Below are 15270 nucleotides of genomic sequence, written 5' to 3' on the forward strand. Positions count from 1 at the left end.
GACAAAACACCCACGAAGACACCCAGCAGGATGAACAGATAAACTTCAAGAAGCAGTGATGTTGTGAATGTTACCCTTGACCTTAACCCTGGAGTTACAAGATTAACTGTTCCTTGACCAGTCAGGCTTGACAACTTGGAGATAAAATATGGTATAAAATGTGCTGGCAAAGCCCCTCAGAGCTCACCAATAACTGCACCCGACACCAGGGGCATTAGGTCACCCAAACACCCATCCACATTCTTCATGTGACACATCTCACTGTCACCAAAGGGGCTTTTGCTTAGGATCTGCTTCTCCGTAAAAAAAACAAAAAACCAAAAAAAAACCCCAAAAAACCCAAAAAAAACCCCACAAAAAACACAAAAAAACCCAAAAAACAAAAAAAAAACCCCAAAACAAACAAACAACAACAACAAACCCTCCCCCCCCCCAAAAAAAATCAAAAAAAACCCCACAAAAAACCAAAAATCCACCAAAACCAAAGCAAACAAACAAACAAACAAACCCCAAAACCCCTAGATGGAGTTAATCCAAAGTGGACAGAAGAAAGGACTTTGAACAGTTTGCAGTCACAGTGAAGACGTTTCTGGTTGATGGAATGGCAGAAGGAACAGCCAAAGAGAGCTCTTGGATTTCTCAGCAATCCTAGGTTTGAACTCCTTACATCCAGCCCTGATCAGGATCTGGTACAGTGCTCTGAGCAAGGAGCTGGGATCTGATCCATGTGGCGGTGCATTAAATAGGTTTGTTTAGTTTCTTATATTTGCTTTAATAAACCCAGTTCTATGTACCCCTACCCCCTTCATTAATATTCCTTTGTCTCCCTCAGTTGCTTTAATTTCTGCGTGCTCCTGTTATATTATGTAACTTTCAGCTATCTGTCCATCACCTTTCCCGCTTTATGTAAACCCATCCCACATCTTCTGGATTGGTCTTTGTTAGCTTTACCCACTGATGTAACACCCTAGATACAAACCCTAATTTGTTGTTGTAACTTTACCACTCCCTTTATCCCCCCCCCCAAACCTGCTGTATAAAACCCACTGCCCGAGCCCTGCTTGGGGCTTCTTGGGGTCTTGGCTTTCAGTTGCTAATATCTTCAATAAACCTCTTTAGTTTATTCCAAGACCCATCTCTGGGCCCGAGATAGGCACTGCCGAGAATCTCGGAGTCCCTGGGTGGGGAGGTGACAGCTCCCCAGGGGGAAGGTGTCCCACCCCTGGCCGCTGTGTGCCCTGGGACAGAGGAGAATCACACCGCGACAGATCCAGGCTGTGTGATCCATCCCTGTGTGCACACCTTGGAAAAGCAGATTTAATCTCCCTTTCCTGGGAGCCATGCTCAGGAGGGATAAGGCCCTCCCCAGACAGGAGCTCTCCCCACTGCTGGGTGAGGAGATCTCACCCTGTTTGCTGTGAGATTTGTCCCTGGCAGTGCAAGGGGGTGGTGATGAAGCCTTGATGATCTGTTCTTGAGAAACACAAAGCTCCCAGGTTTACCAAAACCTGGAGGTAAAAGCTAAGGCAGCCTTTTCCCAACACAAACATCTGTTTTATTTATTTTCATTTGATTTGCACAAACACAGCAAATCCACTGAAACACAAATGGCTTCCAACTCTGCAGTTCATGTTTGTGCCCACTTTCCCAGATTTTCTTTTGCAATTTTAGCTCACTACTACTCCACTCACTGGTCAAAAACTTGTGCAGCAAAGCAGTAAACCAGAGCCAAAAGTTTAATTTAAAATTCCATGTTGAGCCAGCTTTAAAAGAGCACGTTTCATGATTCAGGGCATGGAAGATAACAAAGTCCATTCACCTATTCCCCTTCCCATCCCCTGAGTTATCTTTAGCAGCCTGTGAGTCAAAAGTGCAACTGCAGCTCCTCTGACGTGCCCAGATGAGCTTTCAGCAGCCTTTGATGTGCCCATGTGGGATGCAGCAGCACATTTGGACAGCAATTCCTCGTGTCTAGGAAGGAAAGTGTTAAATCTGAAATTCTCTTGACATAAAAGGGATATTGAGATGAAAGAATAATCAATCTTTCATAAATAATATACATGGGTGGATACATTATATATTCAAAGCTACAGTCAAATGGTTGGGGAGAATGATAATTTATTCTGTTGAATTTCTTCGGAATGAATCCTGGAACAGATCAAACAAAAAAGTTATAAAATAGGAATTACAGGTAATGAAGGGCTCCTTGTTGCACAGGCGATCTTCTAGCTCTTATACATAATTAAAATATATGAGGTCAGGGATAAGCTTAAAGGTGATTATGTCAGGAATCATTTTGTTATTCTTTTATTAAACAATACTAGACCTATATTTATTTTACCAAGACATATATATACAATATGAAATGACTAGGATTGAAATGCATATTTTAAATTAATGTGTTTTGATTAAACACAGAAGCAGCAGAGGACTTCAATATTTGTACCTCATATCTGTAGCAGGCTTGCTCTAGATATCTAAATTATTTTCTTTATTGCAAATTCATTCCAGGAAGCAACATTTCTAAGAGGAATCTTCTGGGGATACCATCAAATTTCCCTTTTTTGCAAAGTTTTTTAGCCATTGTGTCTTGGTGTGCTGAGAAGATGATGAAGCAATGGCTGCTTGGCTGAACATCTCTAATGAGAGACTTCCAGCATCTACTTTGCATAATTTTGCCATGGATATTTGATTATTTGACTGCCTGTTTTTAATACTTGATGCAGGATAACAGTGGTGTGGTCCATGTCTGTACAACAAACACTGCATAAGTCAACACACACATCTCTAACATTACATAATACACAATTAATATATGAAAGATGAAAGGTGAAATATACTATATAATATATGATATATGATATTAAATATAAAAGACATCATTGCAGCTACAAGCAGGCTCAAGGGATGGTGAACAATTGTGTTACTCAGCCAAAATGAAAGCATGGGTTTATACTTGTTTTTAGGACATCTGCTCATCTCTAGTTATAATTAATAAACAGCTGAGAACGTTTTGAAACCTGACAGAGGCAAGCAACTGCTGACAGTATAAACCTAAGTTCCATGCAACAGCAAAAAACCCAAAAATGAGGGCAACATTGGAAGAAACTTCTTTAAAAATTTTCTTTTTTTTTTTTTTTAATTATTGGTATTATTTCTTAAAAAAAAAAAAAAAAAAAAAAAAAAAGCCTTGCAAAAAGCAGGCTCTCCAAAAGACAGTAAGAATGAAGGTGGGGAGGGGGGATGATAGGAGGGACAAGAGTCACGGGGAAGCCGAGTTCACATCCTGCCATGAGCAGCAGTGCCAGGCAGGAGCAGTGAGTGCTGTGCCCCAGTTCTGCAGAGGCACAGGCTGACAGTTCTCATCTGGTGGCAGATGCTCAATGGCTTTTGAGAGAACAGAACTGGGATGATTTGTCCCATTCAATTTTGAAGAGAAAACAAAAGGAAGAAAAAAGTTTCTAATGTGCCTCCTCTTATGCTTTCAACCTAGATTATAGTCTCTTCAAAGGCTGGTGCACACTCAGCTTCCCAAATAGTTTTAAAGGAAATATATAAACTGAATTTTTAAGATTTTTCTGCTTCAGTGTGACAGACTGTCAGAAAATTAAAGTAACAAATTCAAGAAGGGTTTAGTCTTTGTTTTCTGGTTCTTTTCTTCTTGGCATTCACTCAGAAAAGCATAAACAATTCTCTTTGTACTGGCCACATAAGGATTTTTTTTTCTGGGGGAGAAAAAAAAGCAACATCCAGGGAGATAAAGAGCTCTTGGATCCTTTTCCAGCATGAAAAAAAATTGATTTGAGAAAGGGAATCTGTGAGATATTTTAATTGAATTAAACTCCACCTTTCCAAGTTTAATTGAATCAAATTTCATCTACAATAAATTTATTCTCAAATTCAAATTCAGGGAAGGATCTGTCTGCATTTCAGATCTGGGTCCTGTTCTTTTGAGTGACCTGCTTCTGTGTGAACAAAGAGAAGGAAAGGGAGCACAGGTGGCTGCACCTTTGGAGGCTTTAAATTATTCCTGAAGTTTTGGGTGCTTCTGGAGTTCTGATAGGAAAGTATTGACTGTCAGCATCCTTTCAGAGAGCCCAGGAGCAGAGGAATGGAGGGCTGGAGTGACAAATCAAATACTACCATTGATTCATAACCACAGCAGTGTTATGGAAAACAGATTCTACAGGATTCAACTGACTTTAATATAAAAATTACAAGAAAATTGCAAGTTTAACGGTATGTTCAAAGATCTGAGGAATCTATATTTTCCTCTTTTTTATATAGAAAAAACATGTAGATTATCCAATTAAAATGGGAAAATTAATTTACTGTTAATGGGCAAAATAGTTTAATTTGGTTCATAGTTAAAAGTTAACAAAGTAAGAAAATTCTTACTTGACGAGGAACTGGTTATATATCACATTTGAATTCTGATAAGCCACATTGATATGACAACAAGTTCCATTTTAATCTTCTCTCCTGTCCTACCTAAGAAGCCAGATTTAATGTATAGCAATTTGCCCAATAGTAAATAAAAAATTATCCCAAAATATTTTCCAGTACTTCTACTTTGGTTACATTCACGGATCCACATTCCAACCCTTTAGAATACAAGAATTCAAAGTGATTTTCAGCTTCCTTCTGCACACCTGTATTTAACAACTGTGGCTGAACTTCACTATAAATTCTTAATATCATTGTTGTATTTAAGAAGATAATAGGGAAAGATGTGATCTGAAAATTGATCAGAATGTCTGGGCCTGATCACAGCCCTTCTTTGACATGTCCATTAATATGAGCACTTACTCTTAATAAATTATTTCATAGAACAAATTAAGAACTGAAGAGAACATTGCATATTTCATGAGGTAAATAACCACATCAATAAAACTTCATCTGAAAAACCAGGGGCCCCACAGTCTCCCTCAGAGTAGCAGTACCCCAGTAATTGCAATTTCAGTCCTTGTTTGGATGCACAGCCCATGGAGCATCAGAGCTGCAGGCACAAACCCCAAATGCCACAGTGTCAGAGAAGCAGCAGCACAGAATGAAGAGAACAACCACACAAAGTATAGTCCTGACATATCCTTTAAGTAGAAATGTTTCAAAAGATTTTCATGAGTTGCTCTTTAAAGGTCACGTTACATTGCTGCTGTTTATTTCCTCATCAGTTAATCAGGTGCTGTTTCCTTTTTGCAAGGTCGCCAAACCCTAGTAATTGAGTTTTAGACTTTTTGTAAGATGTTCTGAGCCTGAGAAGAGTGTGAGGGTTTTCTTTTTCAGATCACAGATTACTAAAAAGTGGAAGCAGCTACTGTGTTAAAGGAATTCTACATATCTGGGCTGTCATGCTGAAAATCCATAAACATATCTATAATTCACATATTCAAGTAAAATTGGCACCAGACATTCAAACGCTCGGTATTACAAACAAATGCAATCACAGGGAAAATGTCTGGGAGACAATTCCTAAATGCCTCTGTAGCTCAGAAAAAAAGGATCTATCTCTGAACAAAAAGACACAGGTATTGATAAAAGTGAAGGCCGTTGTGTTTTGGTGCTTTTCAGGCACGTTTTTGCAAAAGATCAAAATCTCCAAATCCACCAGACTTGACACCCTTTACATCGTTGTAAAATTTTGGTCTCTCTGAGTCACTTATAAATGTGTGTTTCCAACTTCTTTCTCAACCAAACCTCACCAAGCCAAGTTGGAGGCTGAAGAGAAAAACCAGAAACCTGCAGCTCCTGACAGAGCACCAGGGAAAACATCCCCACACATGGTCCTGCCTCTGCCACCACTCCAAGAATTCTGATCCTTTTTTTTTCCAGATTTCTAGTAATTGAGAGGAATACCACAAAATGCAGAAAATCATCATCTCTCAGTTTAAAATAGCACTTGGAGAACTTAAAAAAAAAAGGCAATTAAAGGTAAATTTCTCCATCATTTACCATAAATTCATTTAGGTCTGAAAGATCCAAAAGTCTCCTCATTCTGCTCTGATTTTTCTTGCACAACACTCACTTTATTTTGACAGGTTCTGTCTTTCAGGCTAATGACTACTGGCATCAAACCCGTTTAGTTTTCCTCAATTCACTTCTAAATTGATTCTTTTACATTTTATTTCTGACTTTCCCCCCACTTTTATATTCTGCCTTGATTTTGATAAAATTCTAGCTCACTAGAGATTCTTTTCTGAGAATTTTTGCTCGTTCTGTTTCAAAATAGATTTCAGAAGAGGGAAGAGATATTTTAGACTATTCCTGCTGCCCATTATGCCTGGTTTAATTCTTCTGACTTCTGAATTTTTTGAATGGTGCTGACTCAGAGTTCTCAGTGAGAACCACGTTTGACCACTGGGTTCTGAGAGCACAATGCCAGCCTGGCACAGTGATGCAGCCATCACCTTGACTTTGTCACTACCATGGTTTAAAAATTGAGGTGTTACACCCTCAATTTATCCCAAATTTACATCACAAGAAGAGAATCAGAACACACAAGCTTCAAACTCAATTAAAACCCCCATCTGTTAATTTTATTGCTAAAAAGTCCCTATAAATTCTGGGACTTCCTCAGCTCTGCTGCTGCTTTCCCCCACTGTCACCCCTCTGGATTTCTTCACTGGATGAGTTACCAGCTCTGTTGTTGCATTAATGGTGAGAGAGATGAGACTGGGGCCACTTTTCCTTCTGTGGCTGCAGTCTAAAAGTTTTATAAAATCTCTCTAAATTTATAAAACCTCCTTTTTTCACCTCCTTAAATCCACCAATATATTGAACAGAGCTCAAGAGTTCTAAGCTCCAATCCACTGCCCTTTACAAACTCTGTTCTACCATTGATTTCGGTTTACATTTTATTAAGTTTCACTCAAGATAATTCACACACGAACACACACACTTAGGGAATAAAACAGTGTTTAAAAGTAGCATTTACAGAATTTTATAGCAATTCATAGCAGGCTAATGAATTCAGCCATCTTTGGGCAGGAAGCCCTGCCAGCCACAAAGTTTTTATGTGACTATCTTTGCTGCTTCAAGATAACTAGAAGGCATTTTTTAGCTAAATGATTCTGTGGTGCTCTCATTGATGATGTATAACTCCATTTACAGTTGTAATCTGGGTAACAAAATGAATAATCCATCATTGTACTATGAATAGTAAATTAACCCAGATAAAAGTGTTGAACATCCAATCAGAATCATTAAGTAAGCAGAAGACTAAGATTGGTGAGGACACATTGGAAGCAATTATAACTAATGAATACATTAACTTTAGGCTTGAGAACAGCACGGCTGATATTCCAGTCCATCAAAATAAAATTAGATTGGGGGCGAGCAGACACAATATGGAACAGTCTCTGAAAATAAACAATTATACAGGAATGTAATTATTTTGAAGAGAAAGCTTCCGAGCAGTGATGTATTTTACATCACAGAAGACCTGCTGCATCTGCTGAAGGTGGTGCTGTGGAAAGAACAGAATAAAGGCTTGTACTTAAAAAGGTGCTGCAACAAAAAACACATCAGAATCACCAGGGGTGGGGGAGAAGCAAAGACAAAATAAGTTAAAAATTCCTTTGCAGATAAACCCAAAATCTTTGATTAGCTGCTGTGGAGATCATGGGCTGTGCATTGTGCTAATTACATGAGCTAAGCTGCAAGGTAGTGAGATAACAACACACAGATTGGAAAGTCTTGGCAGAGTCAAACTGGCTGCCAAACCCCAACATATTTAAATGCTTTTTCCTGAACCCCTAATACATTGTGAAAGAGGATCACTGAGCCTCTAAGTATTGGAAAAAGAAGATGATTTTGCCCAAACCTTTGCATCGTGTGATTCTGCTTTGGTGTCGTACAAACACACATTTATCAATTCACTGAGCTTTCCACTACAATCCCAAGTCCAGTGTAACTATTTTTTTTCCCATGAGGAAAAAATCATCTTTGAGGTTGCACATGCAGCTCTTCTACTTCAAGCTGGGAAATCTCTGCAGACCCAGTGGGTAACTCTGCTTTGCATCCATGACACTCCAATATTCATGGCAATCCTTAAACAAGCTCCAAATCTGATTCAACTCTTGTGCCACAATTCCCTGGCAGGCCCCTCTCCTGACTGCACCTTGCAGGCTGGGTAGGGTTGAGCCAGTTCCCCAAGAATTGCATGAAATCATTTCTCCATTCAATTAATCCAATTAATTCCCTGATCCTCCTACAAAAGTGCAGGTAAAAGTTGATCTGCATAAAAACCACTGCATTAGGTTTTAAAGAAATATAATAATAATAATAATAATAATAATAATAATAACAACAACAACAACAACTACAACAACAACAACTACTACTACTATTATTATTATTATCGTTTTCCCAGCATTTAAGAAATGAGATGGTGTTTACTCATTTATTATTTTAGACACTATAAAACACCTCAACGACGGAACAAACTCAGGGCAAGAAATGAAGCATAAACCTCCAATGGAAGAGACATAGGCTGTATCTTTATACCTGCAGTAACTCAACTATGATTTAATTCAGCTTCATTTTTACATAGTTTACAGTTGTGGCAGGTACTGAAAATTAGCCTTTAAGGCACTCACAGGGAATTATTTACATCACAAAATGACATTTCCAGCAGTTTGGAGGTGGAAGTGCTCTCAGTGGCCACTCCAGCAAGGCTGGACTGAAGTTGCTGATGTTTTGTCACCCGTTGGTGGCAGGTCTCTCCCAGTCTCCAGTTCCTTCAGGACCAAAGAAACCTACTCACAATCAGAGTTTTGGTGATTCCAACCTGATTTTTGACAAGTTTAGAATCTGGCAGCCCTCAGACATCAATCTACTCCTGCAAGCAGAGTCTAGCTCCTACCTAGAGCCCAAATAAAGTGGGAATTTCAGGAGTGTTTCGTGTCTGATGCCTTCCATCTCATTATGAATGACCATAAACTATTAACTCTTTAGCTGCAGAATGCTGCTCAACACGGCAGTATTCCACCTTTTCAAGGCTTATTTTTCCTGAATTCCAACTGAGTTTTACATCAGAGCCAAGCTGGAATTGCCTTAATTAAGCACAACAGTGAAAGATTGATTTAACTTAGGTGAAATAACTTGACAACTTCTTTCTTGTAACTGGTTACCTGTCAGTATTTAATGGGTTGGTAATTACTCATTTTATCTTAAGGCAAACACTACTAATAAAGTTTTAAAAACATTGCTCTTGAATAGCTATTTTTTTCATTGTGGGCCTAATACACAAGTAATTATGTCATAAAACTGTAAAAAAGTCTGAACTTGATACATTAGCTTGTTCTGGGTTTGACAATATGATTAAAATTGTTCTGAATCTTTCTCCCCCAACAATTCACTCTGAACTAAAAGTGCTGAGCATTGCTATTTATAATCTAAGGTTTCAGTGAACAAAAAAGAAGTTTATAATATGCAAGGTGGGAAAAATGTCTGGAATGAGATAGAGGTTAAAAGCTTTACTGATTTGACAATGATTGCAATGCAGCTGGAGACTCCTGCAGAAGCAGGGATCAAAATCTCTAGGAATTGTGTCTCCAAATCTCTTAACACTTGAATCTTCTGACTTTTTTTTTTTTTTTTAAGGATTTTATTCACCATCTCCCATACCCATAAAGAAAAAAAAAAAAACAAAAACCAAAACAAACAAACAAACAAAAAAAAGCAACCCAAACACAATATCCTAGCAGATTTATTCACAAATTAAATTGAGCTGGTTGGTTCAATTGCACATTTGGGTTGTATTTTGCTCTGTAAGGGAGTTAAAACTGGTCTCATCTGCCTGGCTGTTACACTCTATAGCTATGAGTTTCTGTTTTAGTCACTATAAAAACCTAGGTTTTATAGTCTTTTCTAACCTTGTGGATATAATAAAGAAAAAAAAAAATTCTGCCACAGCAAACTGGAAAACTGACACAAATCACTTTTCACTTTTTCCCATCAATTCAAATATGAAATACCTTGACTTTTAGAGGAATATTTCGGTTTGTACAACTGTCAAAAAAATCTTAACTTGTAAATCCCATAGATCTGGTATGAAGGTCATGGAGAGGGGATGAATATAAGACACTAAGCTGTAATTTCTATTCTACTTTTCTGTTCATTACCATGCTTAAGATAAATAACCCATTGGTTATTTTTCTTATTCTCAGCTAACACAAATTTCTTTTTAAAAGCCTAGTCTATGCATATTTTCACTGTTTTTGGATAATAAGCCTTTTGTTCCTCTCATTATTGATTAATAACTTTGGATTTGCTGGTTTTAGAAGGCTATTCTTAGTATTTTTAGCTTTCCTGAAGTTTGACGAATTCAGAATCTGATGAACTCAGTGACAGACCCACCACAGTCCAGCTGCTTGGGTCTTCTCTTTTCAAATGTCTCTCCCAACCAAGGGAGAAAATGAAATACATTTCATAGCAGAGATCACATCAAATTAAGAAACCCACATTATCCCAGAAAAGGGTAAGAAAGCTCAACACTGAGCCCATGCATCACTCCCAAACTGCTCCACTGCTACTACAGAACACATTTTCCCTTGGCAGCTGGGATTGGATCTGATGATGTGCAAGGAGGAAGCCTTACATCACTGGGACAGCAGGAGAGTGTGAATATCCTCATCTTTCCATGGCTCTAAGCCAGAGCTCTCTCCCTCCACTGCCTCCCTCCACAGCAGCTGATGCTGGAGCCTTTAAATACCATTATTTCTACTATGTCACATATTCACTGTTTGCTGCAGAAAAGAGTCATCCAGGCAAGGTCGTGGCCAACCAAGGAGTGTTTACATTTTAAAAATAGAGATGGGCACAACACAAGAGTTCTGCAGTGAGAGAAAATGTCCACTTCAACACTTGTCAGGCTCTGCTGAGGGGTAACACTCTGTTCAAGGCTGTGTTCTGCTGTTAAAGTGAAGGACACTGGAGCTATCTACAGAGATGTTGTGATGGCATTAAATTGCTGAAAAAAACCCCACAAAACCCCTTTCTCTTGTGAAGTGAAAATGAGAAGAAAACAATGAATTTTTGTATTACTTCAACATACAGGTGGCAGACACCCTCCTTTTCAGCAGTGGCTGAGCCACAGAAGATTTATGCAGGAAAAGTAAATGCAGTGGAGGAAACCAACACTCCTCTAAGTTCTCATTAAGGAGACCTTTTATCCCAGTTCAAAATAATGAACAATTATTTTTCTTTTCCCTCCTGCAAATTACATAAATACTAAAATCCCACTGGGTTACTGCTACTGAGACTGTTCACTTTCTTATGAATTTCCTTATTCTGCAGGCACAGGTGGAACCTCCACCTGGCTGTGAGGCAGCAGCCAGCAGGGCTGAGCCGTGCTAAAGGCTGGGTGAGCTCAGGGGATGAGCCAGGTGATTTCTCCAGACAGGAACACGAGTTCTACACCAAAATATATGAGAAACACCTCCCTGCCTTCCCTAAGTCTCTATGAAAAGAATCAGCCACTAGTAGATCCTTTTTCTTTTCCTAATACTTTAGCAGAATTAGGGAATATTTTATGTGTACGTGCAAATACTGCCAGTAGTGGCTCTGCTAAACTTATCCCATGTGCAGAAAGGCATCATTTCACCTTAATTCAAGGACAAACACAACTTATTTAACTTATTTCTCATTCCTTTCACTGTATACTGGTGGTGATGTCCTCAGACCTGGGATTTTGATATTCTTGCACAAGATCAGTTACCAGTGCAGTGTCCAAATCTGCCCCAAGGAATTAAAAACCTTAATTATCCTTTGCACAATTAACACACTAAAACTTCTCACTGAGGAAAGAAAGTAGCAACAGTTAACACTCATCCTTAAATCTAAATGTCAGATCCACACTGCTTTGGACTGTGCTGGATCAGGAACAGCTAATTTGAAGCTGCACTGACATCAATGAAGATTCTTCATTTTTCACAACTTTAATTGAACCATTCTGAATGGACAGGAACTCACTCAGACAGCCACAGCATGAATTGCATAACTCTATTCATAAACCATTCTGAAAGATTTCCTTGACCTACCACAATTAAAAAGTTTCCACTTGCCAAACATCATGTAGATGCTCTGCTTGGAAGGGTGAATTGAGGCACACTTGGCTCTTGCTGTATGAAATAAAATTAAGAAGTCCACATAGAAATAAGGCCATGTCTACATTTTATTGCAATCAGCCAGAAAACAATCAGAGAAAATGCAGAAGTCTTTTCTACACTTCTAATAATAAAAACAATCTTCATTTGAGGCTTGTAATTAACCTTTTTGTGTTATTGCTATTTGCTGAAAATCAGAAAAGCTGAAACATGAAACTGAGCTTAAAAATGTTCTTGCTTATGTAAAAGGAAATGCATCATACAGCTTCAGCCATTTAATTATAGTAATATTTTCCTTCTTTTTCTCTTTGGATCTTTGCCCTTCTGTAATTATACAACATTAATTCCTCCTCAAACCAAAAGCCAGATGTTTGCAGGCTCTGAGCTCAGACTGACTGCTGCTAAAAGCACCAAGTCCAGCATTAGCTACTAATGGGTGTCTTCCTTCCATTAACCTGGATGTAGGTAGCTCTCCCCAAAGGAGCTTTGAATTATATTTTCTGGGAAGACAAACTGTAAGACCATGGTCAGGGGCTGGACACATTCTCAAACATTAAATACTCAATCAGGTAAGATTTGGGTTAGTTTTGTTTTGTTGCAAACCAATTCTGGAACAGCTAAAAGGCTGCTTCCATGAATTATTTTAATTATTGCTATGAAAGCTAATTTGTAAAGCCTGTTTTTGATCAAAGCAGGGTTGAGGAGGGGGCACCCAGACCACTGAGGTTGGATCCAGCCACTGTACACTGAGAGCTGCTCCCCAGGGCTGTCCCAGAGCCAGAATTCCGTTTGTCTGTGCCTGTGTGTGGGAGCTCTGGGATGGGCTCTGTGCTGACATCCTGCAGCAGAAACCCGAGGTGCAGCTGACATTTGGTCCTTTTGCTCACACGTGCTGATCTCACCTGCTCTGGGGAGGGCCTGGGCTGTCACACACTCCATCCTTTCCTGAAGGAGCAGTGGGAGCAGCCCCTGCATCCCCCAGGGACTCTGGCACAAACGGGTGTGTGGGCAAAAGGGCACCAGAACTTGGCCAAGAGATAAAATAAAGGCCTGGGGCCAAGCCCAAACACCACCCAAGAATTAACTGTCTCTTCAGGCCTGGCAGGAATGCAGCCAAGAAATCTCAAGCAGAAGCCAGACCTCTCCTCCAAACCAGAACAAAAGAACTTCATTTTCCTTCAGTACTTTTCCTATTAAAATTGAATGTCATTTACAAAGGGGAAATGACATTTCCACTATCCGTTTTCTAGACCTTTCTGAAGCTGTGATGTATGGAACACCACATTAATAACACAGACTCTGTTAATGGCAGCTTTTTAATGCTATTCCAAGAGGCTGTTTCTGCTGTACTAGCATCTATAAATACAAAGGAATGCCTCAGAAATAACAGAAATGTAAGGAAATACTTAAAATTAAGTTGTAGTGGATCTAGATTAGACCAGCACTTCTATTCCCTTTGGATACATTTGTAACATTTACTCTAATCATTCAGCAGTAGATACAATTCCAGACTACATCAAAGCCCCTAAAATACTGCTTTGATGGTTTAATAGTAGCTGGCAGTGTAATGACAGGTGGACAGAACCACAACCTAATTTGAAACAAGCTGCAAGGTCGGTTGAAGACACAGCTCTGAATTCTGTGAAGCATATTTCTTTGAATGAAGTGAGAAATTCAGCTGAGATCAGAGCACAGTAAATTTTGAGTGCTGTGCTTGCTGCACCTTCCTCGCTGGTGCTGCCTCAGGAACCTGCTGCAGTGAGTGTTTTATTCAACAGCAGTAAGGTTGCTGCTTGCTCAGGACTCTTTTTAGCATTCTTGGTACTCTTTTTGTGTTAATTTAAGAGGATGAACAAAAAATTCTCGTTGTAGGTGTTCTACACAATTGTTTTAGCAGCAGGGCATGGTCTGTTGGGATAAACACAGCACCATCTCCTGTGTGTGGCTTTTATTGCCATGCCCTCAGCATTGCACCTCTGTTAGGAAACATCCCAAGCCCCCATTTTCCTGAGAACTCATGAAAATGCATTTTCTGCAGTTATTTTTTAGTCTGACTTCCAAAGTCAGTCTGCTTTGGAAACTCCTCTCTAGCAAAACCTGTTACCTTCACTGTAAGGCTGCCAAAACAGGAGAAGATTAATTACATGAGCTAGAAGCTAAAACTACAAGGTACAACAAAAATCACTCATCTACTTCAAAGTTTCACAGTAGATGAGGCTTTCAAAATATTATGGGTCTGTTAGATGAGGAACTACCTGGGGTTTTTTATGCAGAAAGAATGTAAATAGTTTCTAAGCTTAATCACAACAAAAGAACCATTAGGCAGTAAAGGCATCACTCAGATATTCAGAGGGGCAGAATTTAACACTGTGCTATGCAAAGGAGGCTCTGAAGTCACCAGAGGTCTTTCATGGTTCTTAGTGCAGCACTCAGAGCAGCTTTTTTCACCAGCAAAAGATATTCCCCCTTCACTAATAGTAGCAAAATATACTTACCTTTCAAAATATTATCTGTAAGTCTTTAAAAGACACCTGCTTTGAAATTCAGCAGGTTTCTTCAGGGAAATAGTGTAAAACAGAGCAGATTAAAAGGCCCTTTCATGAAGCAGTGAATTAGAGCTACTTGTTATCAGAATTCTCTGAGCATTCATGTAGCAGAGAAAAAATTTGCAAAGATTAATTGGTAGAGACCAAAACTGGTCTTAAAAACCCTGTAAGCTGAAGTGAATCAGGAAATCAATTTCTTACATATGTTTTATCAAAACCACAGGAGCGTATTTGTAGAAATAAACTGAGAAGAATACATAATCTTGGAAGGTTAGGCTTCTTAGCTGGAAAAATTTACTGGGTGTAATCATCAACTGTAAAAGGTGTTTTTTAAAAATAAAAATAACTGCCCAGCAACACGTTGGTATTTACTGCAAGTCAATTTACAAAGTCATGACATGGAAATAAAGCTTAAACGTCAGTTAAATGAGTTGTCCTCAAAATTGCTGTAAAAATTAATGACTGAACAATCTCTGCCCTTTTGAAGTTGCTGCATTCCTTCTATTTTGTGCAAATTGTGACAGAAGAGACAACTTGTGAGATCAAGGATCTTCACATTTTTGCTGTGTACCCGGCTTCATAAGGCTTCTCCTTCATCAGATATTTTTGCATTTTAA

At 38.9% G+C, this 15270-nt stretch overlaps 1 long non-coding RNA gene across 1 annotated transcript in view; it reads right to left on the reverse strand.

The window, feature by feature from the left end:
* Nucleotides 1-513: 513 nt before the first annotated feature.
* Nucleotides 514-15270, reverse strand: part of LOC134552990 (uncharacterized) — a 28233-nt gene continuing 13476 nt past the window's right edge. Inside the window, exon 3 of the long non-coding RNA XR_010081003.1 lies at nucleotides 514-1971. This is a non-coding gene — a long non-coding RNA (uncharacterized LOC134552990). The remainder of the gene's footprint in view (nucleotides 1972-15270) is intronic.

Source organism: Prinia subflava, chromosome 8 (assembly GCF_021018805.1).
Source record: "Prinia subflava isolate CZ2003 ecotype Zambia chromosome 8, Cam_Psub_1.2, whole genome shotgun sequence".
NCBI lineage: Eukaryota > Metazoa > Chordata > Aves > Passeriformes > Cisticolidae > Prinia > Prinia subflava.